The sequence below is a fragment of the Haematobia irritans genome, chromosome 1 (genome assembly GCF_050003625.1).
Source record: "Haematobia irritans isolate KBUSLIRL chromosome 1, ASM5000362v1, whole genome shotgun sequence".
Lineage (NCBI taxonomy): Eukaryota > Metazoa > Arthropoda > Insecta > Diptera > Muscidae > Haematobia > Haematobia irritans.
In genome coordinates, this window is record NC_134397.1 from 99,188,940 (window position 1) to 99,214,742 (window position 25,803).

At 38.2% G+C, this 25,803-nt stretch overlaps 1 protein-coding gene and 1 long non-coding RNA gene across 2 annotated transcripts in view; both read left to right on the plus strand.

Annotated features, from left to right (window-relative positions):
- The window catches only part of LOC142229202 (uncharacterized), a gene marked incomplete at its 3' end in the record, with an annotated part of 297,563 nt that overhangs the window by 179,118 nt on the left and 92,642 nt on the right, over positions 1–25,803 (plus strand).
- LOC142240425 (uncharacterized) lies at positions 12,767–13,379 on the plus strand. Its single transcript, XR_012723271.1, has 3 exons — positions 12,767–12,845; positions 12,913–13,005; positions 13,076–13,379. It is a non-coding gene; the product is annotated as an uncharacterized LOC142240425 (long non-coding RNA).

Genomic DNA, 25,803 nt, shown 5'->3' on the forward strand with positions numbered 1-25,803 from the left:
TTTTTCACAAAAATTTACCTTAATGGAAATAAAATGGATAAACTATATTGATGAAAATTTTTTCCTTTAGTTTCGAAGGCACTTTTTTCTGGGTGTAGATGTACTTGTTGTGTATTGAAATGCGAAACCGCAGACGTGTTGAAAAAGATGTAAAACTTGTAATTTGGTTCTGGGTTGCCCGAAACAAAGATTTTAAGAACCACAGAGAACATTTTTGTCGCAAATGTAGTCGAGAGGATATATATATATATATATATATATATATATATATATATATATATATATATATATATATATATATATATATATATATATATATATATATATATATATATATATATATATATATATATATATATATATATATATATATATATATATATATATATATATCCTCCGACTGGCAATAGTAAAAGAAATTAGGTTTACAACTTTATAAAATAATTTATTAATGAATATTACAAGGAAAAATATTTCAAATTAATAAACAAAATATAGAAGTATTACATTTGAAATTAAGACTTTATCCAATCCGTTCCCGAACTCAACTGCCATTCCGTTCTTCTGCTAACCTACCCCGTAGCTTCGCTTCATGACAAACTTGCTGCCTTTGAGTTGTGACATACCTTTCCCACAGGTGTATATCGCTGGCAAAGCGTCTAGTTCATTGTCTGTGCCGTTAAATTAATCTGGGGGAGCTTCTTGGTCCTTGTTAACCTTTTCCAGATGATGATCAAAAAGGCCACTATCACTAGTAGTCCAATCGCTTCGGATGATGCAAACCAAATAGTCTTCTGTTTCAGGTATCACAGAAGTCGTATGTTTCCAACGGTCATCTGATGGACGAGGTCAAGGTTCACACCCAGGCTCTTGTTCGCAATAGAGAATAACACGGATGGTAGTATATGCACTCCTGAACTGTTAGTGCTCCATTAAGTCTGATTGTCCACCATTATAGTCGCGTTTTCGAGCTGTAAGATAAACGAACCATTAAGATAATTTGGAATGTTACCTGACCACACTGTGCCATTGAAATTATCCAGGAATATTGTATCTTCCTTGAGTACTTCAACGCTTGACTTTAAATCTGTTATATACTGGCAGGTAGTTTGACGACCCTTCAGAAGTCGTGGCAGGCAGTCCTCTTCAGACCATGGTTGTCGAAAGATGTAGACATCCGCCCTTAACTCCATATGCTTCGTTTTTGCTCATCAAAATCGTCTTATAGCGTAGCTCAACTCGTTGACCATTTTGAATACGAATCGTGTGATAAGTTGGTTAAATTTCGTTTGGGCCACTCTTGTACAGTAGGTGAGTGCCATTTGTATATATCGATGGTTTACTATACTCATGGCTTCGATAACATTGTTATATGGGTGTACATCAATTTCACTTATCAATTGATTGACTTCTTGAAAGTCCAGGAGGTTACTGTTTACGATTCCTGCCTTTGCCATCTGATAGGCTCTAAAAAGCTCTCCAACATCGTCCTTCAGGATTGAGATTTTGTGATAGACTTCTTGCGAGAACTTAGCCAAATGATGATGTCCCAAGATTTCATTGGTGGAAGTAATTACTCCATTGATGACCTGCAAAATACTGTTAGTCTTTTCAAAAATTTCGGAATTTATTTTATACTGCAAATTGTTGTTAGTGGTAAGGAAATTTTGGCTCTTAAAAATTTCTTCCCAATCTGTAGCATCGGGAGAACCAGCGATCCATTTCCAGGCAGACCTAATCCAATTAATTGATATTCTATGTCTGTTGATTTTTGGTCCTATTAGTTCGATCAGTTGTGTACGATTTTTTTGTAATTGGAAGGAGGTGACATCATGGATACCATCTGTCTCATTTAATTTAGCAGCTTCCGTTTCTAATCGGTCCAGGATCTTATCATAGCGTTCCAAGTCGATCACGATCAGTTTAAAGTAGCCGTTAATGATCCAGCCGTAGCCATCACGAATGGTTAAAATTGGGGAGTCCAGATTAAACACGACGTATGCTTGTGCATTTGCACAAAGAGATAAATTATAAGATAATGACTTAAATCTAGTTTTTATACAATCAAGTCGATTGTAAAGTTCCAAAGTAAAAACAACAGGTTATTTCGTTAAATTTTGAAAAGGAAAATTACATTTTATGACACTAATGAAATTACTATCTTTAAACAACAAGAATCGAACTAAATTGCCAAAATGTTAACAATTTCCGTTATATTTAGTGAATTTCGAAAATTTTGGTTTTTAGTAGCCAATACATTTCTCTAGATAAATAACATAATTGAATTTAATGTAAAGAGAATTTAAACAATTTAAACAGAGCTTTTAGAAGGTTTTGAAAAGAATGATATATGGAACTGTAAATTAAAATCGTATTTAATTTTTCAAATAAATATCATAAAATTGACTTTAAATTTGTTTAATTTTGATAACTCAAATCTTAATTTAAAGAGAACAATTTATTTTATATTATATCAAAAATTTAAATTTTCAAACAAAAAGATAAGGATTATTCCTATATACTGAGTTATTGGAGTGTTAGTAGGATTCAATAAGGTAAGGTTAGTAGATATTCGTTAACTTGTAGTATTGAGAAGAGTTCGGGAGTAAGGAATAAGTTGGATGGGATCGGGCAAGCGATAGAAAGGAAACATTTGTTAGTGGAAGAGAGGAAATATTTTGTTGTTAGTATTTTTCGACATTTTGTTAGTTGGTTAGGTCAAGTGAGAGATTTAAGGATTGTATGGTATGTATTGTATGTTTTTGTACCCCTTTTGTGGGTGTTCTTATGATTTTCGTAAACGAAAGTATATTTTATTACATTTTGGTCTCTTTGAGCTCAGTTTGATAGGTTGTAGCCTTTTTGGCTTTTTATATTTATATTTTGTATGTCTCTTTTGGGATATGGTTTTGTTTTTCCTTAATGGATCATTTAGCGACTATTTTTTGGAATGCAGGCGTGAACTCAGATGACATAGGAAGGCTCATGTTGGTCCCTTTTAGCCAAATACATTAGCCAGTATATACACTGTTAGAAAAAATGTTTTTCATATGTTCCGATATAAACAAAATGTGTTTCGGGCACAATTTTTAAACACAATATATTTAAGAGCAATTATTCAACCGTCGAACTGAACGGACGTGTTTTCTAATAGCGGAGTATTTCATCGTAATAAGTACTTATTACGAATTTCACGTGTGGTGGAAAAAATAAACCACCATGCATCGAAATTCAAAGTCATCCACTGGGTTGCTAACTTCAGGGCCCAGTGGACGGGTAACGACTGAAGTTATAATTTTTGGCAGCGACCAAGAGTCAGGCCCAATTAGTCGACCTGTAGACAGGTCGACGGGCGGTGACACTTTGGCAAGTCGAGCCTTTTCTAAGGTGACGACATCAAAAGGAGGCAATCCCTCTCGAAAGAGATTCAAGGAGCGAAGAAATGCTTTGTTTATCCTAAAGAAATTAGAATCAGTCGACCCAAGCATGTTGTCGGCTAAGCAAAGCGATTCCTTAAAATGGGCTCAATTCTTGAAGCTGGAAAAAGGGAACGATCACCGAATGAGCTGCCATCCTCTAAAAGGGATCAAAGATCGTTTGTCTCAGTTGTAAAATACAGCCTTGTGATGACTATTATTAATAAAGGAGCATTGGACGGTATGATTCCAAGGCAAAAATGGGGGAAATTGAGAACGCGATGTCTGGTGTCTACTCAGAGGTGCGAAAAAAGTTTCCCGGGCCAAGTCCTCGACTGCAAGATGGTGGATGGTATCAAGGACGATATAAGTTAATAGCTTTTGCGGACCAGAGGTCTATGGATTGCTTTAAAGCTACATTGATGCTAATTGGTGAAGTTTGGGAAGGAGCCGCTTTGGAGTTAGTCGATGAAAAAGACTTACCGGCTAAACCTAGAGCACATGCAAGGATTCCGGCAAACCCTCCTGATCCTGAGTCAATACTAGAGAGACTAAAAGAATGTAACCCAGATGTTCCAACCGCCAATTGGAAGGTTGGTCGTTTGGATGAGGTGGACCAAGACGACATGCGGTGTTTATATTAAATATAGAGTCGCTGCCACATCTAGCCCAGACCCAAGGACGTGTAGGTTAGGTTAGGTTAAAGTGGCAGCCCGATTAAATTTCAGGCTCACTTAGACTATTCAGTCCATTGTGATACCACATTTAACTAAAAGTACCTATTACATATGGGCACTTCTAGTCTTAACCACTGAACCTTCTCTATTATTTACTTTTGTGGAACCAACCAGATTGCTCCAAAAACATTAACAAACTGCTTAAGTTAACGTTTTCCAGGTCAGCCAGTAATCTAAAGCTATATGCTCCTAAAATTCGCTTACGCCTTACACAAAAAGCAGGACACTCACACAAGAGGTGTTTAATTGATTCCTTTTCCTCCACGTCATGACAGCTTATACAATAGTCATTATAATTGGCACCTATAGTTTTTGCAAATTCGCCTATCAGGCAGCGACCCGTTATAGCAGATATTAGGAGTGCTATCTGACGCCTTGAGAACACTAGCATATCTAGTGTGCGGTTTAAATTTAAATGGGGCCATATTTGCTTGGTGTCGTTACAACCCTTGCAATTTTCCCATCGAATATTGGCCATCATAACAGCCTTCTCACGCAGTAAGAGCTTGCAGGTGGCCAGAGGCATACCAACAGATTCTAGTTCCCCTGGAATATGTAAGGTAGTTCCTAGCCTTGCTAACACATCTGCTTCACAGTTCCCCGGTATGTTCCTATGACCAGGCACCCATATTAGGTGAATATTGTACTGCTCAGCCATCTCGTTGAGAGATTTGCGGCAGTCTATGGCCGTTTTTGAGTTAAGGAACACAGAGTCCAAGGATTTTATTGCAGGTTGACTGTCTGAGTATATATGAATGCCAATATTTGTTGGAACATTACTTCTCAGCCAATTCACCACCTCTCTTATTGCCAATATTTCAGCCTGAAAAACACTACAGTGATTAGGTAATCTTTTCGCTATTCGAATTTCCAGATCTTTAGAATATACTCCGAACCCCACTTGTCCATTCAATTTGGAGCCATCAGTATAGAAATCTACACTAATAGAAAAAATTACGTTCCATAGTCGTGAACGGACGGTGACAAAATGAAACGGAAACGTTCACAAAAAATCAAAACGGAATGTTCACAATTTCGTCCACGGGCGTTCACAATTTCATGAACGGCATTCGTTTTTCTTTGGCCATGAAAAGTCTTAAAATAATCGTTAGACGTTATTATGGCAACTCCCTCGGTGGTGCAATGTGCTAAGGCGACTGTTAACGCGTATGGTGCAGGAAACACAGGTTCGGGTCACGCTAGCGGAAGTTTTTTTTTTAATTTTGTTTATAAAGTCGTAACCATAACGTTGTCAGATCATGAACGCTGGTTGTTGTTTTGACAACGCATGGTGTCATTTTATCGTTGTCAGATTGACACCGCCTGTTCACAGTTTGACACCACATGTGTGTTGATTCACTTTCATGAACGAATCGTTTTGAAATGAGCACGCCGTGCATGATTTTTTCTATGAGTGTATATATCTTTTATTCCCCGGGGTCTGTGTACACCACGCCTCACTGTTGGGAATTAGAGTTTCAAACATTTTGTCGAAAAGTGGTTTTGCCAGGGTGTAATCCACTACGTTAGGCACAGAACGGACGTGTAAGTTATGGCTTTCATGATATCCATAAGTAAGTTATGGCTTTCATGATATCCATATGAAGGTATACAAAAGCGATCAGCCAAAGGATTTCGGCAGTGAAAAAAACTCCTAGCGAAGCCGAAGGAGACATAAACCCTGCAGACTATGGTGAAAATCATATGCGGGAAGTTTCTACAGGCTCAAACCTCACCAAAGCTGAACCGCGGATTGTTGCGAAAGTCACCGAGATCTGTGAAGAGGAAGCCCTTGATGACTCAATTGAAGCGGCTGATGTGACGGTGGATGAAAATTTGGATGGTTCTACGGTTCCTCCAGATAAATCTTCACCATTGTAAGGCCGCTTGTGCTGCCTTAAAAGTTCTCATGATGAAAGGAGACATAGATATAGTTCTTATTCAAGAACCATACATATATAAGAACAAGATCTGTGAATGAAGCACTCCGGGTTTCAAACTTTTGCATAATACCGGTAACGATATAAATCGAGCATGTATAATTGCTAAAAACGAACTAAACTTGTTTCTGCTTCCTTCATTGAGCAATGCAGACACTGTCGTAGCCAGTCTGGAGATATTCAAATGCAACTATTGGGTACCTTCGGTCTACATGGGACATGATAGGGAGATGCCACCCTGTGCCGTTAAGACCTTAGTTGAGGAGTCACTAAAAACAAAGGCAAAACTCATTATGGGATGCGATGCAAATGCACATCATAGTATTTGGGGAAGTAGTGATACTAATGCAAGGGGAGAGTCGCTAATAGAGTTTATTTTGCGTACTAACCTGGTAGTTTGCAATAGGGGAGATGCACGAACCTTCGTCACCAGAAACAGGCAAGAGGTTTTGGACGTCACGTTGACCTCTCCGGAACTGAATGATAAGATATCTGAGTGGCAATATTTCCGCCAAATGTTAGGAAAGCTGATTGGAATAGGTATAGGGAATCGTTCAATTTGATGAACGATTACTGATTACTGTAGCAGTATTGAGAATACGTCAGAGGCTTCCAGACTACGGAAGGTACTAGCATCCACTAACACCGCTCCAGGTGTCATTAAAATATCGGAGGGAAAATGGACAACGTCCAGTGAGGAGACGTTGGAGGTACTATTGGACACACACTTCCCTGGAAATCAGACGGTTGAACCATGTTCTGGCGGTGTAACAGAAACTCAGCGGTCATTTCCTATCGAGAAAATTGTGTCGGAATCTAGAATAAAATGGGCTTTAAATAGCTTTGGACCATTCAAATCCCCCGGACCTGATGGAATTACTCCGGCGGAATTGCAAGCAGTGGCTGAAAGAATTATCCCCTGGTTGACGGTGATATATAAACGATGTATAAACTTAACATATATTCCAGAAAAGTGGAGGGAAACAAAAGTCGTCTTCATACCTAAAGCAGGAAAAGCCTCTCACTCGAGTGCGAAGGATTTCCGACCAATCAGCTTATCCTCATTCCTACTTAAGACCCTGGAGAGGATGATAGACATGTATCCTACAACTAGCGTGGATTCAAGTTTGCTCTCGAAACGACAGCATGCATACTCGAAGGGCAGGTCTACTGAGACCGCATTGCATGAACTAGTCAGCTTTATTGAAAGCTCACTATCTGTCAAAGAATACACAATCGTGGCGTTTCTAGACATCGAAGGGGCGTTCAATAATGTCCATCCAAGCTCGATATTAAATTGACTGACAACTCTGAATGTTGATCCAGGTATACTTAGGCTGTTAGACGAACTTCTAATAAGGAGACGGAAAGGTATGTGAACAGAGGCACTCCCCAAGGAGGAGTTCTATCACCTCTTCTTTGGAATGTTGTTATAAACAACCTTCTGGTTTCCCTAGAAAAAGAAAGGATAAAAGTGGTGGCATACGCAGATGATGTGGCGCTAGCAGTCAGGGGAAAATTCCCATCCACAATCAGAGATATTATACAGAGAGCTCTCCAGATGACTGAGAAATGGGCGAAAGATAATGGGGAAACCGGGAGGGTTAACAAAAGATATCAACATAACACAGCTAGATAATAAAAAGAGAGCAATTTCTGTGAAACCGCTCGTATGTTGTTTCGGAAAACTGTTTTATGATAAGGCCAAACATTGGACATGTCTAAATATTTTTTAATTTGAATATTAGTATGAGTATTCGGAGTAAAGAGAATAGACATTCGGAACCAAGCTTGTGTTTTCGCCTTGAGAGCAGCATTTTATGTATATGTGGACATGTGTTTTGTTTATCATTTTGGCATTATGGGCACAATTTTTTCTTGGTTCGTTAAAAGAAATCGGAATGTACGAGGAGTAAGTCAAAATATTCATGCAAAGGAAATTAAAAAAAACGGTGGAAAATATACAAAAATTACAAAGGGATCTACATAAAAAGAACGAAAGGGCACTATACTCTTTTTATACCCTCCACCATAGGATGGGGGTATATTAACTTTGTCATTCCGTTTGTAACACATCGAAATATTGCTCTAAGACCCCATAAAGTATATATATTCTGGGTCGTGGTGAAATTCTGAGTCGATCTAAGCATGTCCGTCATTAAAATATCGGAGGGAAAATGGACAACGTCCAGTGAGGAGACGTTGGAGGTACTATTGGACACACACTTCCCTGGAAATCAGACGGTTGAACCATGTTCTGGCGGTGTAACAGAAACTCAGCGGTCATTTCCTATCGAGAAAATTGTGTCGGAATCTAGAATAAAATGGGCTTTAAATAGCTTTGGACCATTCAAATCCCCCGGACCTGATGGAATTACTCCGGCGGAATTGCAAGCAGTGGCTGAAAGAATTATCCCCTGGTTGACGGTGATATATAAACGATGTATAAACTTAACATATATTCCAGAAAAGTGGAGGGAAACAAAAGTCGTCTTCATACCTAAAGCAGGAAAAGCCTCTCACTCGAGTGCGAAGGATTTCCGACCAATCAGCTTATCCTCATTCCTACTTAAGACCCTGGAGAGGATGATAGACATGTATCCTACAACTAGCGTGGATTCAAGTTTGCTCTCGAAACGACAGCATGCATACTCGAAGGGCAGGTCTACTGAGACCGCATTGCATGAACTAGTCAGCTTTATTGAAAGCTCACTATCTGTCAAAGAATACACAATCGTGGCGTTTCTAGACATCGAAGGGGCGTTCAATAATGTCCATCCAAGCTCGATATTAAATTGACTGACAACTCTGAATGTTGATCCAGGTATACTTAGGCTGTTAGACGAACTTCTAATAAGGAGACGGAAAGGTATGTGAACAGAGGCACTCCCCAAGGAGGAGTTCTATCACCTCTTCTTTGGAATGTTGTTATAAACAACCTTCTGGTTTCCCTAGAAAAAGAAAGGATAAAAGTGGTGGCATACGCAGATGATGTGGCGCTAGCAGTCAGGGGAAAATTCCCATCCACAATCAGAGATATTATACAGAGAGCTCTCCAGATGACTGAGAAATGGGCGAAAGATAATGGGGAAACCGGGAGGGTTAACAAAAGATATCAACATAACACAGCTAGATAATAAAAAGAGAGCAATTTCTGTGAAACCGCTCGTATGTTGTTTCGGAAAACTGTTTTATGATAAGGCCAAACATTGGACATGTCTAAATATTTTTTAATTTGAATATTAGTATGAGTATTCGGAGTAAAGAGAATAGACATTCGGAACCAAGCTTGTGTTTTCGCCTTGAGAGCAGCATTTTATGTATATGTGGACATGTGTTTTGTTTATCATTTTGGCATTATGGGCACAATTTTTTCTTGGTTCGTTAAAAGAAATCGGAATGTACGAGGAGTAAGTCAAAATATTCATGCAAAGGAAATTAAAAAAAACGGTGGAAAATATACAAAAATTACAAAGGGATCTACATAAAAAGAACGAAAGGGCACTATACTCTTTTTATACCCTCCACCATAGGATGGGGGTATATTAACTTTGTCATTCCGTTTGTAACACATCGAAATATTGCTCTAAGACCCCATAAAGTATATATATTCTGGGTCGTGGTGAAATTCTGAGTCGATCTAAGCATGTCCGTCCGTCCGTCCGTCTGTCCGTCTGTCCGTCCGTCCGTCTGTCCGGCTGTCCGTCCGTCTGTGGAAATCACGCTAACTTCCGAACGAAACAAGCTATCGACTTGAAACTTGGCACAAGTAGTTGTTATTGATGTAGGTCGGATGGTATTGAAAATGGGCCATATCGGACCACGTTTACGTATAGCCCCCATATAAACCGATCCCCAAATTTGGCTTGGGGAGCCTCCCGGAGCAGCAAAATTCATCCGATCCGGTTGAAATTTTGTACGTGGTCTTAGTATACGGTCTCTAACAACCACGCAAAAATTGGTCCATATCGGTCCATAAATATATATAGCCCCCATATAAACCGATCCCCAGATTTGACCTCCGGAGACTTTTGGAGGGGCAAAATTCATCCGATCCGGTTGAAATTTGGTACCTGATGTTAGTATACGGCCTCTAACAACCATGCAAAAATTGGTCCATATCGGTCCATAATTATATATAGCTCCCATATAAACCGATTCCCAGATTTGACCACCGGAGCCTCTTGGAGGAGCAAAATTCATCCGATCCGGTTGAAATTTAGTACGTGGTCTTAGTATACGGTTTTTAACAACCATGCAAAAATTGGTCCATATCGGTCCATAATTATATATAGCCCCCATATAAACCGATCCCCAGATTTGACCTCCGGAACCTCTTGGAGGGGCAAAATTCATCCGATCCGGTTGAAATTTGGTACCTGATGTTAGTTTACGGCCTCTAATAACTATGCAAAAATTGGTCCATATCGGTCCATAATTATATATAGCCCCCATATAAACCGATCCCCAGATTTGACCTCCGGAGCCTCTTGGAAGAGCAAAATTCATCCGATCCAGTTGAAATTTGGTACATGGTGTTAGTATATGGTCTCTAACAACCATGCAAAAATTGGTCCATATCGGTCCATAATTATATATAGTTCCCATATAAACCGTCCCCAGATTTGACGTCCGGAACCTCTTGCAGGAGCAAAAGTCATCCGATACGGTTGAAATTTGGTACATTTTGTCAATATATGGCCTCTAACAGCCATGTAAAAATTGGTCCATATCGGTCTTTAGTTATATATAGCCTATGACTTATTACATAAAAATTAGTCCATATCGCCAAAAACAATCTACCAAAACTTTATTTCCATAAAAAATTTTGTCAAATTTTATTACTTTAGAAAGTTTTGTCAAAATTTCATTTCTATAGAAAGTTTTGTCAAAAGTTTATTTCTATACAAATGTTTGTCAAAATTTTATTTCCATAGAAAATTTTGTCAAAATTTTATTTCTATAGAAAATTTTGTACACAGAAAAAAAGGTGTCTTGTTAATTTTAGGACCAGTTTAACTTCCACATAGTTCAAAAAATTTACTGTAATATAGTTCATTTTTCGTAACCACTGCGAAAATTAACTTAGCTAAAGGAAAACTTATAAAAATTCAGTAAATGTTTTTTAGTTCACTAACTACGAAATGGGACGGATTTTTCCTTAAATAAATTTCCAATACAATAGTTAATGCATCGTTGATTGTATTATAAAAAGACATAGGCAATATAAAAATCTTACTACGAAATGTGGACAATTTACTAAGAAATATTTTTGTATGGAAAAAAATTTTTATAGTAAAAATTAACTTAACCACAGTACCGATTCGTATGGCGGCTTCCTACAGCTTATTTCGGTTTTTACTATAAGTTGGAGTATATTTCCTCACATTGAAAATTTTAGATAAAGTAGAATAAAAAGTAGTTAATTTAATCCTTGACGGGTGTATATAATTTTCTATGGATTCCTCGTAAATTTTGAATATATTTTACCTTATCCTATAGATAGAATACCAACTAATCAATAAACGTGATACTGGAAATTGAAGTGAGAAGAAATTATGAAATTATTGCATCATCTTTTTTTTTTTTTGTTTGTGTTTGTTATTGCGATGATGTTATGGAATGTGTGTTGTTGATATCTTTTGTGGTGATAGTTGTTTTGTTGCAATAGCGAGATCAGAAAGGGATCATGTGTGTGTGGAGTTGTTTTTCTTTACATATGTGTCCTTTATGACTATTTGTGTCTTTGAGTTTTATTGGTGCATTCAGTTCTGTTGATGCATTTATGAAGCGCACACGTGGTGCGCTTGCGTGCGGTATTTGTGTTTATTAATAAAAATACATTTATTTCGTAACATTTTAGAAACTGATAAGTGAATGGTGTGATGTTAGAGAAAACAAAAACACTTTATATTGATAAAAAATAAATAACTCTAAAATAAATCACATATTAAGAAACTGTATATTTCTATTAATAATTCGAAATTAGTGCGGTTTTAAATTGGTTTACATAAAAATATTCATAATGAGTGGTAATAAAATGATCTATATTTACTCTACATCTGGATCACAGTACAATTTTTTGAGTCTATATTTTTATGTTATAGCGAGTCCTTAAGGTGTGTACTAAGTTCGAGTTTAGGTGCTAAAATCAGAAATAAATCAGTAAGAAAAGTATAAAATTATACGCCTTCGATGCAAATTTAAATATAACTTGATGGAGAATAGCTCGAAACAAGTTTTTTATAAAGTTTATATTCTTTAAATGGATTACACGATTAAGAACAGAAAATCGTTTTTAAGCTTATGTAGAACGCTGTTTTTTAATTTTTTAATAAATATGATGAATTGTTTTCAAGTTATTCCAATATATATAGCGGAAGTCCCTTAATTTTGAACATAACCGTATATCTCAAAAAGTCGAGCTCTTAAAAAAACAAGTGTAAATTTGGATTCAGCAACCTCAAATTACTAAAAACTTGATATAAATTTTAAATGAACACAAAAACGGTTCAATTTTGTTCCCATGTATTTCTAAAGAAAACTAATCATGAAAAATTGGGATTTTAGCCACTAAACTCGAACTTAATATCCACCATAAATACTAAATGCTATATTGACAAGTGGAAATTATATCTAATTTTATAATATTTTTATTTCATTTATATTCTGAGAAGGATTTCAAAAATGTCCCATTTGTGCATGGATATGATTCCACTAATGTAGTAATTGGATGATTTTTTTTCAATGTGGTAAGTTTTTCGTCCATTTGTAATAAAGCCAAAATTTCTATTTATTAAAAATAATTTTCCTTTGCAGGATGACAGCAAATCTAATGGTATTTTTTGGAACCTTCTTACTGTTTAATGCTAACTAAGCTGATATCCCTATTTGCTCTAAGAAAATTCTCTTGTAAGTTAAAGATCAAAATACCATAGAATTTGATAATATTTTTATATTTTATATAACTTTTTAACTTCAGAGGCTTATGACGCAAATCCACACAACAAAAACTAGCAAAATCGGTGAAATTGGACAAAAATGAAATGAAAATAGCAACTTAGGGCATATATCTTTCATATGGATAGAAAATGGAAATTCATATTAATTAGTTTCATTCTACTAACATAGAATATTACTCTTTTGAAGAAGCAATTACTAACTACCGAAAAGTAACAACATACAGCGTACAAATAAAAACATTTCTTTTATTGTATATCATAAGCCATAGTTTTATGTAATATAATAATAATTTTTTGAAATAAAATACTGGTAGTTATGAAAAATTGTCTTATATTGTACGAAAAATTTCTTAGTTGTATACAGGCTTGTTGTACCTTTAATTCCTCAATTTATTTACTTCTTTGAAAATTATACTGATAAATAGTTTATTTGAAACCAATTTCTAAATATAGGATTCCAAAAAACTTGTTCATTTTTCCGGATAGCAGGAATATTTTGAATGAGTGTAAGTACACTCTTCCCTCAGCGTAGTAAGAATGAACTAAAATACGATGCAATACATAAACTTATTTATAAGAAAATCATGAACTTATCTAGATGAAAAAAATCTTTGGCGCCAAATCATGGTCATTCTTACTATGGGTTAGTTCATTTTTCGTAAACAATAGTAAACTTTTTTTTCGGTGTAATCTACCAAAACTTTATTTCCATAGAAAATTTTGTCAAATTTTATTACTATGGAAAGTTTTGTTAAAATTTCATTTCTATAGAAAGTTTTATCAAAAGTTTATTTCTATAGAAATGTTTGTCAAAATTTAATTTCTATAGAAAATTTTGTAAAAAATTTATTTCTGTAGAAAATTTTGTCAACATTTTATTTCTATACAAAATTTTGTCAAAATTTCATTTCTATACAAAATTTTGTCAACATTTTATTTCTATAGAAATTTTTGTCAAAATTGTATTGCTATTGAAAATTTTGTCAACATTTTACTTCCATAGAAAATTTTGTCAACATTTTATTTCTATAGAAAATTTTGTCAAGTTTTTATTTCTATAGAAAATTTTGTCAAATTTTTATTTCTATAGAAAATTTTGTCAAAATTTTATTTCTATAGAAAATTTTGTCAAGGTTTCATTTCTATAGAAAATTTTGTCAAAATTTTATTTCTATAGAAAATTTTGTCAAACTAGATTATATACGTATTTAATCGGCCTTTTTTTGTTTAATATATACCCCGTATGGGCTAACTTACAATTTAGAAGACAGTGTTAAAAAGTTTTACGATACCTTGCCATCGGCAAGTGTTATCGCAACCCAAGTAATTCGATTGTGGATGACAGCCTTTAGTAGAAGTTCCTACGCAATCCATGGTGGAGGGTACATAAGATTCGGCCTGGCCGAACTTACGGCCGTATATACTTGTTAGAGTTGGGGCAGTAAAATGAAAAAGGAAAGGAAAATATAAAAGCGGGCATTAAGTTCGAGTTTTGCAGCTAAAACAATTGAAAAAGTTTATTTTCTTTAAAATAAATTATTAAAGAAATTTAAAAGGCAAAACAGGGTCATTTTAGAGCGAAAATGCTAACTTAATAGCGGCCTTAAAAGTAAAATGAAATTAAGTACAAAACATAAGTTTTAAATGCATTTAAATGATGTTAATAAACTGTTCACGCCTAGGTTAGGTTAGGTTAAAGTGGCAGCCCGATTAAATTTCAGGCTCACTTAGACTATTCAGTCCATTGTGATACCACATTTAACTAAAAGTACCTATTACATATGGACACTTCTAGTCTTAACCACTGAACCTTCTCTATTATTTACTTTTGTGGAACCAACCAGATTGCTCCAAAAACATTAACAAACTGCTTAAGTAAACGTTTTCCATGTCAGCCAGTAATCTAAAGCTATATGCTCCTAAAATTCGCTTACGCCTTACACAAAAAGCAGGACACTCACACAAGAGGTGTTTAATTGATTCCTTTTCCTCCACGTCATGACAGCTTATACAATAGTCATTATAATTGGCACCTATAGTTTTTGCAAATTCGCCTATCAGGCAGCGACCCGTTATAGCAGATATTAGGAGTGTTATCTGACGCCTTGAGAACACTAGCATATCTAGTGTGCGGTTTAAATTTAAATGGGGCCATATTTGCTTGGTGTCGTTACAACCCTTGCAATTTTCCCATCGAATATTGGCCATCATAACAGCCTTCTCACGCAGTAAGAGCTTGCAGGTGGCCAGAGGCATACCAACAGATTCTAGTTCCCCTGGAATATGTAAGGTAGTTCCTAGCCTTGCTAACACATCTGCTTCACAGTTCCCCGGTATGTTCCTATGACCAGGCACCCATATTAGGTGAATATTGTACTGCTCAGCCATCTCGTTGAGAGATTTGCGGCAGTCTATGGCCGTTTTTGAGTTAAGGAACACAGAGTCCAAGGATTTTATTGCAGGTTGACTGTCTGAGTATATATTAATGCCAATATTTGTTGGAACATTACTTCTCAGCCAATTCACCACCTCTCTTATTGCCAATATTTCAGCCTGAAAAACACTACAGTGATTAGGTAATCTTTTCGCTATTCGAATTTCCAGATCTTTAGAATATACTCCGAACCCCACTTGTCCATTCAATTTGGAGCCATCAGTATAGAAATCTATATATCTTTTATTCCCCGGGGTCTGTGTACACCACGCCTCACTGTTGGGAATTAGAGTTTCAAACTTTTTGTCGAAAAGTGGTTTTGCCAGGGTGTAATCCACTACGTTAGGCACATCTGGCATTACTTTGAGGACCGAACTATGACCGTACATTTTTTCCGACCATAGCGATAGCTCGCGCAACCGCACAGCCGTTATTGCAGCTGACTGTTTGGCCAAAATGTCTAAAGGCATCTATTGCCTTTAGACATTTTGGCATGACATTAAGGGAGTCTGTTCCTGTCTTACTAAATGCGCCTGAGATACATAAGCTCGCCATACGCTGAACTTTATCTAAAGAAGTCGGTTTCTGAAGTGCCGGCCACCAGACTACAACACCATATAGCATTATAGGTCTAACCACTGCCGTGTATAGCCAATGCACAATTTTTGGTCTTAGTCCCCACTTTTTCCCTATTGCCTTTTTGCACGAGTACAAAGCTACCGTGGCTTTTCTCGCCCTCTCTTCAATATTAAGCCTAAAATTCAGCTTCCTGTCCAAAATAACGCCAAGGTATTTTGCACACTCACCAAAGGGAATTTCAGTACCCCCTAAGGAAATGGGCCTAACCGTGGGAGTTTTGCGATCTTTGCAGTACATGACTATTTCTGTCTTTGCTGGATTTACACCAAGACCATTATCTTTCGCCCATTTCTCAGTCATCCGGAGAGCTCTCTGTATAATATCTCTGATTGTGGATGGGAATTTTCCCCTGACTGCTAGCGCCACATCATCTGCGTATGCCACTACTTTTATCCTTTCTTTTTCTAGAGAAACCAAAAGGTTGTTTATAGCAACATTCCAAAGAAGAGGTGATAGAACTCCTCCTTGGGGAGTGCCTCTGTTCACATACCTTTGTATGTTTGCTTGCCCTAGTGTGGCTGCAATACGTCTCTTCATTAGAAGTTCGTCTAACAGCCTAAGTATACCTGGATCAACATTCAGAGTTTTCAGTCCATTTAATATCGAGCTCGGATGGACATTATTGAACGCCCCTTCGATGTCTAGAAACGCCACGATTGTGTATTCTTTGACAGATAGTGAGCTTTCAATAAAGCTGACCAGTTCATGCAATGCGGTCTCAGTAGACCTGCCCTTCGAGTATGCATGCTGTCGTTTCGAGAGCAAACCTGAATCCACGCTAGTTCTAAGATACATGTCTATCATCCTCTCCAGGGTCTTAAGTAGGAATGAGGATAAGCTGATTGGTCGGAAATCCTTCGCACTCGAGTGAGAGGCTTTTCCTGCTTTAGGTATGAAGACGACTTTTGTTTCCCTCCACTTTTCTGGAATATATGCTAAGTTTACACATTGTTTATATATCACCGTCAACCAGGGGATAATTCTTTCAGCCACTGCCTGTAACTCCGCCGGAGTAATTCCATCAGGTCCGGGGGATTTGAATGGTCCAAAGCTATTTAAAGCCCATTTTATTCTAGATTCCGACACAATTTCCTCGATAGGAAATGATCGCTGAGCCTCTGTTACACCGCCGGAACATGGTTCCACCGTCTGATTTCCAGGGAAGTGTGTGTCCAAAAGTACCTCCAACGTCTCCTCACTGGACGTTGTCCAATTTCCCTCCGATGTTTTAATGAAACCTGGAGCGGTGTTAGTGGATGCTAGTACCTTCCGTAGTCTGGAAGCCTCTGACGTATTCTCAATACTGCTACAGTAATCATCCCAAGAGTTTTGTTGAGACCTTCTCAGTTCTCGTTTATATTCTCTCAGATTCATCTTGTAAGTGTCCCAATCCTCCGGAGCTCTTGTGGACTTTGCTTTGTTAAAGAGCTTCCTGCAGGATTTCCTCATATTACTTAACTCCGTAGTCCACCATGGCGGCCGATTTTTTCCCCTTGGCTTTCCTCTAGGGCATGCAGCTTTCAGTGAAATGTTGAAGGCCTTAGTAATCCGCTCCACTGCGTGTTCGATATCTTGCACAGTGCTCATATTTGTCTCCGGCACTTCCGGTATCATCAAATTGAACGATTCCCTATACCTATTCCAATCAGCTTTCCTAACATTTGGCGGAAATATGGTCTTTGAAGTACGAACAGCCAATCTGAAACTGATGTAGCGATGATCTGAGAAGCTATGTTCCCTCAAAACTTGCCACTCAGATATCTTATCATGCAGTTCCGGAGAGGTCAACGTTACGTCCAAAACCTCTTGTCTGTTCCTGGTGACGAAGGTTGGTGCATCTCCCTTATTGCAAACTACCAGGTTAGTACGCAAAATAAACTCTATTAGCGACTCTCCCCTTGCATTAGTATCACTACTTCCCCAAATACTATGATGTGCATTTGCATCGCATCCCATAATGAGTTTTGTCTTTGTTTTTAGTGACTCCTCAACTAAGGTCTTAACGGCACAGGGTGGCATATCCCTATCATGTCCCATGTAGACCGAAGATACCCAATATTTGCATGTGGATATCTCCAGACTGGCTACGACAGTGTCTGCATTGCTCAATGAAGGAAGCAGAAACAAGTTTAGTTCGTTTTTAGCAATTATACATGCTCGATTTATATCGTTACCGGTATTATGCAAAAGTTTGAAACCCGGAGTGCTTAATTCACAGATCTTGTTCTTATATATGTATGGTTCTTGAATAAGAACTATATCTATGTCTCCTTTCATCAGGAGAACTTTTAAGGCAGCACAAGCGGCCTTACAATGGTGAAGATTTATCTGGAGGAACCGTAGAACCATCCAAATTTTCAACCACCGTCACATCAGCCGCTTCAATTGAGTCATCAAGGGCTTCCTCTTCACAGATCTCGGTCACTCTCGCAACAATCCGCGGTTCAGCTTTGGTGAGGCTTGAGCCTGTAGAAACTTCCCGCATATGATTTTCGCCATAGCCTGCAGGTTTTATGTCTCCTTCGGCTTCGCTAGGAGACTTTTTCACTGCTGACTCTACCGGAGGCTTGTCCGTTTCGGTATCCTTTGGCTGATCGCTTTTGTATACCTTCATATGGATATCATGAAAGCCATAACTTACGCGTCCTTGGGTCTGGGCTAGATGTGGCAGCGACTCTATGTTTAATATAAACACCGCATGTCGTCTTGGTCCATCCACCTCATCCAAACGACCAACCTTCCAATCGGCGGTTGGAACATCTGGGTTACATTCTTTTAGTCTCTCTAGTATTGACTCAGGATCAGGAGGGTTTGCCGGTATCCATGCATGTGCTCTAGGTTTAGCCGGTATGTCTTTTTTATCGACTAACTCCAAAGCGGCTCCTTCCCAAACTTCACCAATTAGCATCAATGCAGCTTTAAAGCAATCCATAGACCTCTGGTCTGCAAAAGCTATTAACTTATATCGTCCTTGATACCATCCAGCATCTTGCCGTCGAGGACTTGGTCCGGGAAACTTTTTTCGCACCTCTGAGTAGACACCAGACATCGCGTTCTCAATTTCCCCCCATTTTTGCCTTGGAATCATACCGTCCAATGCTCCTTTATTAATAATAGCCATCACAAGGCTGTCTTTTGCAACTGAGGCAAACGATCTTTGATCCCGTTTAGAGGATGGTAGCTCATCCGGTGATCGTTCCCTTTTTCCAGCTTCAAGAATTCCTTGAGCCCATTTTAAGGAATCGCTTTGCTTAGCCGACAACGTGCTTGGGTCGACTGATCCTAATTTCTTTAGGATAAACAAAGCATTTCTTCGTTCCTTGAATCTCTTTCGAGAGGGATTGCCTCCTTTTGATGTCGTCACCTTAGAAAAGGTTCGACTGGCCAAAGTGTCACCGCCAGTCGACCCGTCTACAGGTCGACTAATTGGGCCTGACTCTTGGTCGCTGCCCAAATTTATAACTTCAGTCGTTACCCGTCCACTGGGCCCTGAAGTTAGCAACCCAGTGGATGACTTTGAATTTCGCTGCATGGTGGTTTATTATTTCCACCACACGTGAAATTCGTAATAAGTACTTATTACGATGAAGTCCTCCGCTATTAGAAAACACGTCCGTTCAGTTCGACGGTTGAATAATAGACGCCTAAATAAATTTATGTGTATATTATAAAATTATTTATGTATGTTTATACTCGACTCCGCGTTCTTATTTTGTTAGAATTTTTGAATACCTGCCAAAATTTCAAACTTTTATACCAAAAACCGTTTTTTGTTACAAAATTGTTATTTTTGCAATAAAAAATTATATTTTATCCAAAAGCTCAGTCCATTTCTTTTATATCAAGCACTGATTCTGACTGTAAATCTTTAATAAATCACATTTCGAAGATTCATTATAAAAATTTAATATACGAGTAGTATAAATATAAATTTGTAAAATAACAAAAAAATTTGGTTCGGTCGGAGCAGGGATTGAACCCACGACCCTTTGCATGTAAGGCAGACATGCTAACTAACCACTGCTCCACGTGGTCAACAAATGTATGTTTCGGTTAAATAATGTTATGTTTGCATGGGCTCGTGGGCGCTGCAAACTATACTATATAAAAGTAACTTATAACGATAATTGTCTACAGGTGACTATAACAGCTACATAGCCCAGTGGATAGTGTGTTGGCTTACAAACTGTATGGTCCTCGGTTCGATTCTCCGTCCAGGTGAAAGGTAAAATTTTAAAAATGTATAAAATTGAATAATTTCTTCAACATTAATTGCATTACAGAAAAAGGTGTCAAGAACTAAACAATTTCGTGGAAGTGAAAATTATGTATTTTCCCCAATCTTCTTTGGGGAAAATTCTTCCAAGCATATAATATTTTTGGGCTCAAAGTGCTTCCAAACGTATAATATGTTCTCATAAAACAAACATATTAATGTTTCGGCAGCATCCAATAATATATGTGCTTCCTGCAAAATATGTTTGGAACATATATTAGAGAAGCGATTTTTTTGAGGGTGTGCTTACTCATTGATAACCTTCACCGTCAATTAAAGCCATAGATTCCCGGTGGAATTGAACCACATCGACTACCGCCCCTCGGACCACGGAGTTAACTGGATTTGAACCAATGTGACGGCTCGACTATCGCTACAACTTGTACCCAGACCGCTGGGGCTAGATTTCTATGCATGCGACATCTTACCTCTTGACCGAATATTCGCTAAATGTTATATCTTTTTTTTTTTTTTTTTTTTTTGAGACCATATAATTTATGGACACATATGGTCTTTGTTGTGAGATTTTCCCACATGTTTGCTTTTTGTTTCTCTGTTTTGATTTTGTTTTCATAATTTTGGTTGTTTTACATATTTCGATTTTTATTCAGACATTTTTTATGTCGGATTTGTGGATTTTTATTCCACTCTATGTAATAACTGTAACGTTTCTATTTTGAGAAACCAATTCTTTTTTCTATATAGGTTTTTCTTTACCTTTTATTTGTTTATTGCTTATGAATAGTTCATCACCATTGGTGAAATCACGATAGGGTAAGCGAGATTTATTGTTTCTGGCGTTTCTTGTTTCCTATTCGTGTAATAGAAGAGCCTTTATATCGTCGTATATACGTTCCCTAAAGTTTGTCATTTCTTGGTAATTAATCCTAGAAGTTCTATTAAGGAAAACATCAGCGGGTTTCCGTTTTGTAACAGAGTGTATAGTGTTATTATATCTATCTACGGTTATAGCGACACGTTCCTTGGGTGACAAGCTAGGAAGCTCTATAAAAAGACACCGATATATTTCTATCAGTGTGAAATGCAGCCTCTCCACCTGCCCATTTGCTTGGCTCCGCTGTGTTGGCGTTTGATAAATTTCGATTACCAAGGATCGAATATAACTTGTCACAAGCAGCGTCAGAAATCCACGCTCGTTATCCATAATCAAAGCGCGCGGAACGGTGAAGTAATGGAGGGCAATAGTCAATTTCATTTTTAAATGTGGAGATGATTTGTTCTTTATCGGAAATAGTTTTTCAAATTTGGAAAATTTGTCAATACAACTTAGGTATTTCTGTTTCTCTATGTCAAATAAATCAATGTGAAGAATCTCACAAGGATAACTCGGAATTGGAGTTGGCTGCATACATGGTTTTGAGGGATGCCTATTGTTCAAGAACACAGTTGCATTACACTGCTATAGGATATAACATAAATATAATTAAAATTAATTACATAGTAAATAGCATTTACGCTGCTATATTATAGAGCATATATGTTTAAATATCATTTGCATTGTAAGCAGCAGAAGTCAACAGCCGACCTATTTAAATAAAGAATCAAATTTCACCGACAATAATTGGTCAGGTTGTCGACTTCTGCTGCACTAGTTCATTAAACTAATATACTAAGTCAGCATAAATATTATTTAAGTCACTGACATAGCATAGGCTACATATCCAACATGTTACCTTAGTATTCTGACTAATCATCAGTTATTTAGTATAAATAACTTGAATGAAAATAAACATCATGCTAGATCAAATTGGCGTTTTGCATCATTATCATCGACATACGGTTCAAGTACCCTATGTCCAACATCTAACAGTTCTTGTTTGTACTTGAACAACTTTAGGAATTTATACAGTTCTTGTTTGTACTTGAACTACCCTACGAATTATACATTGGTGACCCCGACAAAAGGAAAAATAATCCCGTTGGTGATAATCCCGTTGGTGACATCGACAAAAGGAACACTAATCACGTTACACATTCATTACACATTGGATCGCTACACATTGGATCGCCATACATTGATCGCAGTCTAAATTGAAGTCTTCCAGTACCGACGAAATTCAAGAATGGAAAACTTAAAGGATTTGATAATCCGTCAAACGGAAAGGGCCGCAAACATAGAAAAAGCGGTAGCCAACATAAAGAAAACTCCACACGAGCGAAGATCTGTGGAGTATTATACAAAGAAAAAAGAAGATTTAATTGCTCAATGGAAAGCCTTTGACACAGCGGAAAATATCATACGCAACAACTCGATGTTGGGCGAAGATGACCCGTATATTGTCGAAGATATCCATAAATCAATAGGAATCGTATACAATACAACTATTGAGGAAGTAGAGCAGCTAATTAAAGGTCTGAGCAGGCAAACGAAGCCATTGCCAGCAGAACGCGGAGCAGGGTTTACCGCAGACAACCCATCCGCATCATCAGTGCTAGTAAATCAAGGTGCTGGTGCACCCGCAAACAACATTCATGGACTGATAAGACGTCAAGCAGCACTTAAATCGTCCTTGAAACGTCTAATTCAATCACCAGTCCAATCTCTATCTGCTATAGACAGATTATGGCAGAAGATCGAGACTATTCATTTGGACATTTGGGAAATGTGTGCCAACCCGGCGGCTGAGGGTTATGACAGCGAAGACTATGAAGCCTTAGAAGAGAACGTTGCAATTCAAATAGCGTCTCTTTCGAAAACACAATCAAGCGAAAACATAACCTCGGAATCAATGCAGCAAGCAAAGGGTAGTTGCAACCTACAGCTACCAAAGATATCCATACCAAGGTTTAATGGAGATTGCCTATCGTGGCAACCATTTTCGGACATATTCTCGAAAATGATACATGAGCAAGATATTCCGGCAATCCAAAAGATGTGGTATCTCAAGGCCAATTTGAGCGGGGAAGCAGAACGATTAATACGTCACCTGGATCTCACTGAAGGAAGCTACACAACGGCATGGAACACGTTGAAGGACAGGTACAACAACAAGCGAGTCCTAGTGTCCACAATACTGCAAAAATTGTTTAGTTGGGGAAACTTAACGGCCGAGTCCAAATCTCTGAAAGAGTTCCACGACGTCCTCAACGAAAGTCTGTCCGCACTGACGAACATTGGGATCAACATCGACAACTGGGACCCGGTACTTTTACATGTATTGGTCAAAAAATTGGATCGCCAGACACACATCATGTACGAACAATCGCTAGAAAACCCAACAGAGCTACAGACGTTAAACAATTTCCTGAAGGTTTTACGAAACCGCTTCCAAGCACTTGAAGCTGTTGGTGGAAAGGACAAGGCAAAGCAAGTAGCAACAACAACAACGTACAAATCAAGTGGATGTCCCCTGTGTTCGGAGGGCCATCCAATATATTACTGCAAACAATTCTTAGCAATGAACATTGCGGATCGCCTTAAGTGGGTACAAAAGAAAGGGTTTTGCGTAAACTGTCTTAAACCCGATCATCGTTCCAAGGAATGCACATCCAAGACATGCACTAAGTGTTCATGTAAACACAATTCGCTGCTGCATCTTGAAAAACAACAATTTCCCAGCAACAAACCCTCACAATCTAGAAGTGAAGCATTACACTCAACCTCAGTGGCATCAGCGAACGTTCGCCCGGCAAGGGTTCTACTCGCAACAGCATTAATAAGAATAACAGCCAACAATGGACGATCCGGGAAATTCCGAGCATTGTTGGACTCAGGATCCCAAATCAACATAGTCTCCGAAAGACTAATTCAAACCCTATCCATTCAACCAGAACGGGCAACACTAAGTATTCAAGGAATTAGTGGAAGATCCAGACAAGCTACACAGCGGGTAAACGTTAAGTTCGAGTCACTCACAAGCAAGTTTTCATCCAGGCTGGAGGCTTATGTTCTCCCAAACATAATACCACATCAACCTAGTGCATCGTTCGACATTTCATCCTGGTCTATTCCCGAAAATGTAATGCTGGCAGACCCATCGTTCCAAAATTCGGCAAAAATTGATGTGTTGCTTGGCGCAGAGTTTTACTGTCATCTTCTGCTATCAGGAACACTACACTTAGCAGACAATTTACCCGTCCTGAAGAACACAAAACTTGGGTGGATCGCCAGTGGACGATTGGCAGACGACAGCACAACCGAAGCAACATGTTCAGTTTTCAGTGAAGACGATATAGCAACAAACGAACTACTGGAAAAATTCTGGAAAATCGAGGAAGTCCCTGCAGAAAGCAATCTCACAGTTGCAGAACAGGCGTGTGAAACGCACTTCATTCAAACAACAACCAGAGATGTCAATGGAAGATTTGTTGTGCGTCTACCCCTGTCTGAGGATGCCACAACACTTGGTGAATCAGAAACATCCGCATATTCCAGATTCCTGGCCTTGGAACGACGATTCAAACGCGATAACAATCTTGAAAAACAATACAAGGACTTCATGCAGTCATACGAAGATCTTGGCCACATGACTCAAATCGACCCCAAAAACCTGCCAGGCCCTCGGTACTACATTCCGCATCACTGTGTTTTGCGTCCGGAGAGCAGCACAACTAAATTTCGAGTCGTATTTGATGCTTCAGCAAAAACGTCAACAAATCGGTCACTAAACGACATTTTACTGACTGGTCCAACAGTGCAAGGGGACATATTTGGAATGCTTCTACGTTTCCGACTACCCAGATTTGTCTTCACCACCGATATTGAAAAAATGTATCGTCAGATTCTCGTGGACGAGCGAGACAGGAACCTTCAACTCATTTTATGGAGGGACAATCCAGGGAAGCCAGTACGACATTTTCAACTAAACACTGTCACTTATGGAACATCATCAGCGCCTTATCTGGCGACAAGGTGTCTACAAAAGCTAGCGACTACCCGGATGGGAAAATATCCACTTGGCGCAACGATCCTGAAGCAGGACTTTTACGTCGATGACGGGATGAGCGGTTCAGATAGTTTAGTAGCAGCCAAGGAAATGCAATCTCAACTCACCGCCTTACTCAAGGAAGCCGGCTTCAAGTTACGGAAGTGGTGTGCAAACCATCGCCAACTCCTCCAAGACATACCGCAAGATGATCAAGAAGTCAACCTTGATTTTGAAAACGCATCAATCAAGGCATTGGGACTGATATGGAGCCCAGCATCGGATCAATTCTGCCTTAGGGCAAATCTTCAGCCAGTCTCAGTGATAACAAAGCGATCTGTCATATCAGATGTAGCACGAATCTACGACCCGTTAGGTATAGCAGGCCCAGTCGTAGTGGCAGCCAAGATATTCATTCAACAACTTTGGGAGGATCAAATATCTTGGGATGATGAACTCCCTGAAGATCGAAAAACAAAATGGCACGCCTTTCGTAATGCACTAAATATGTTA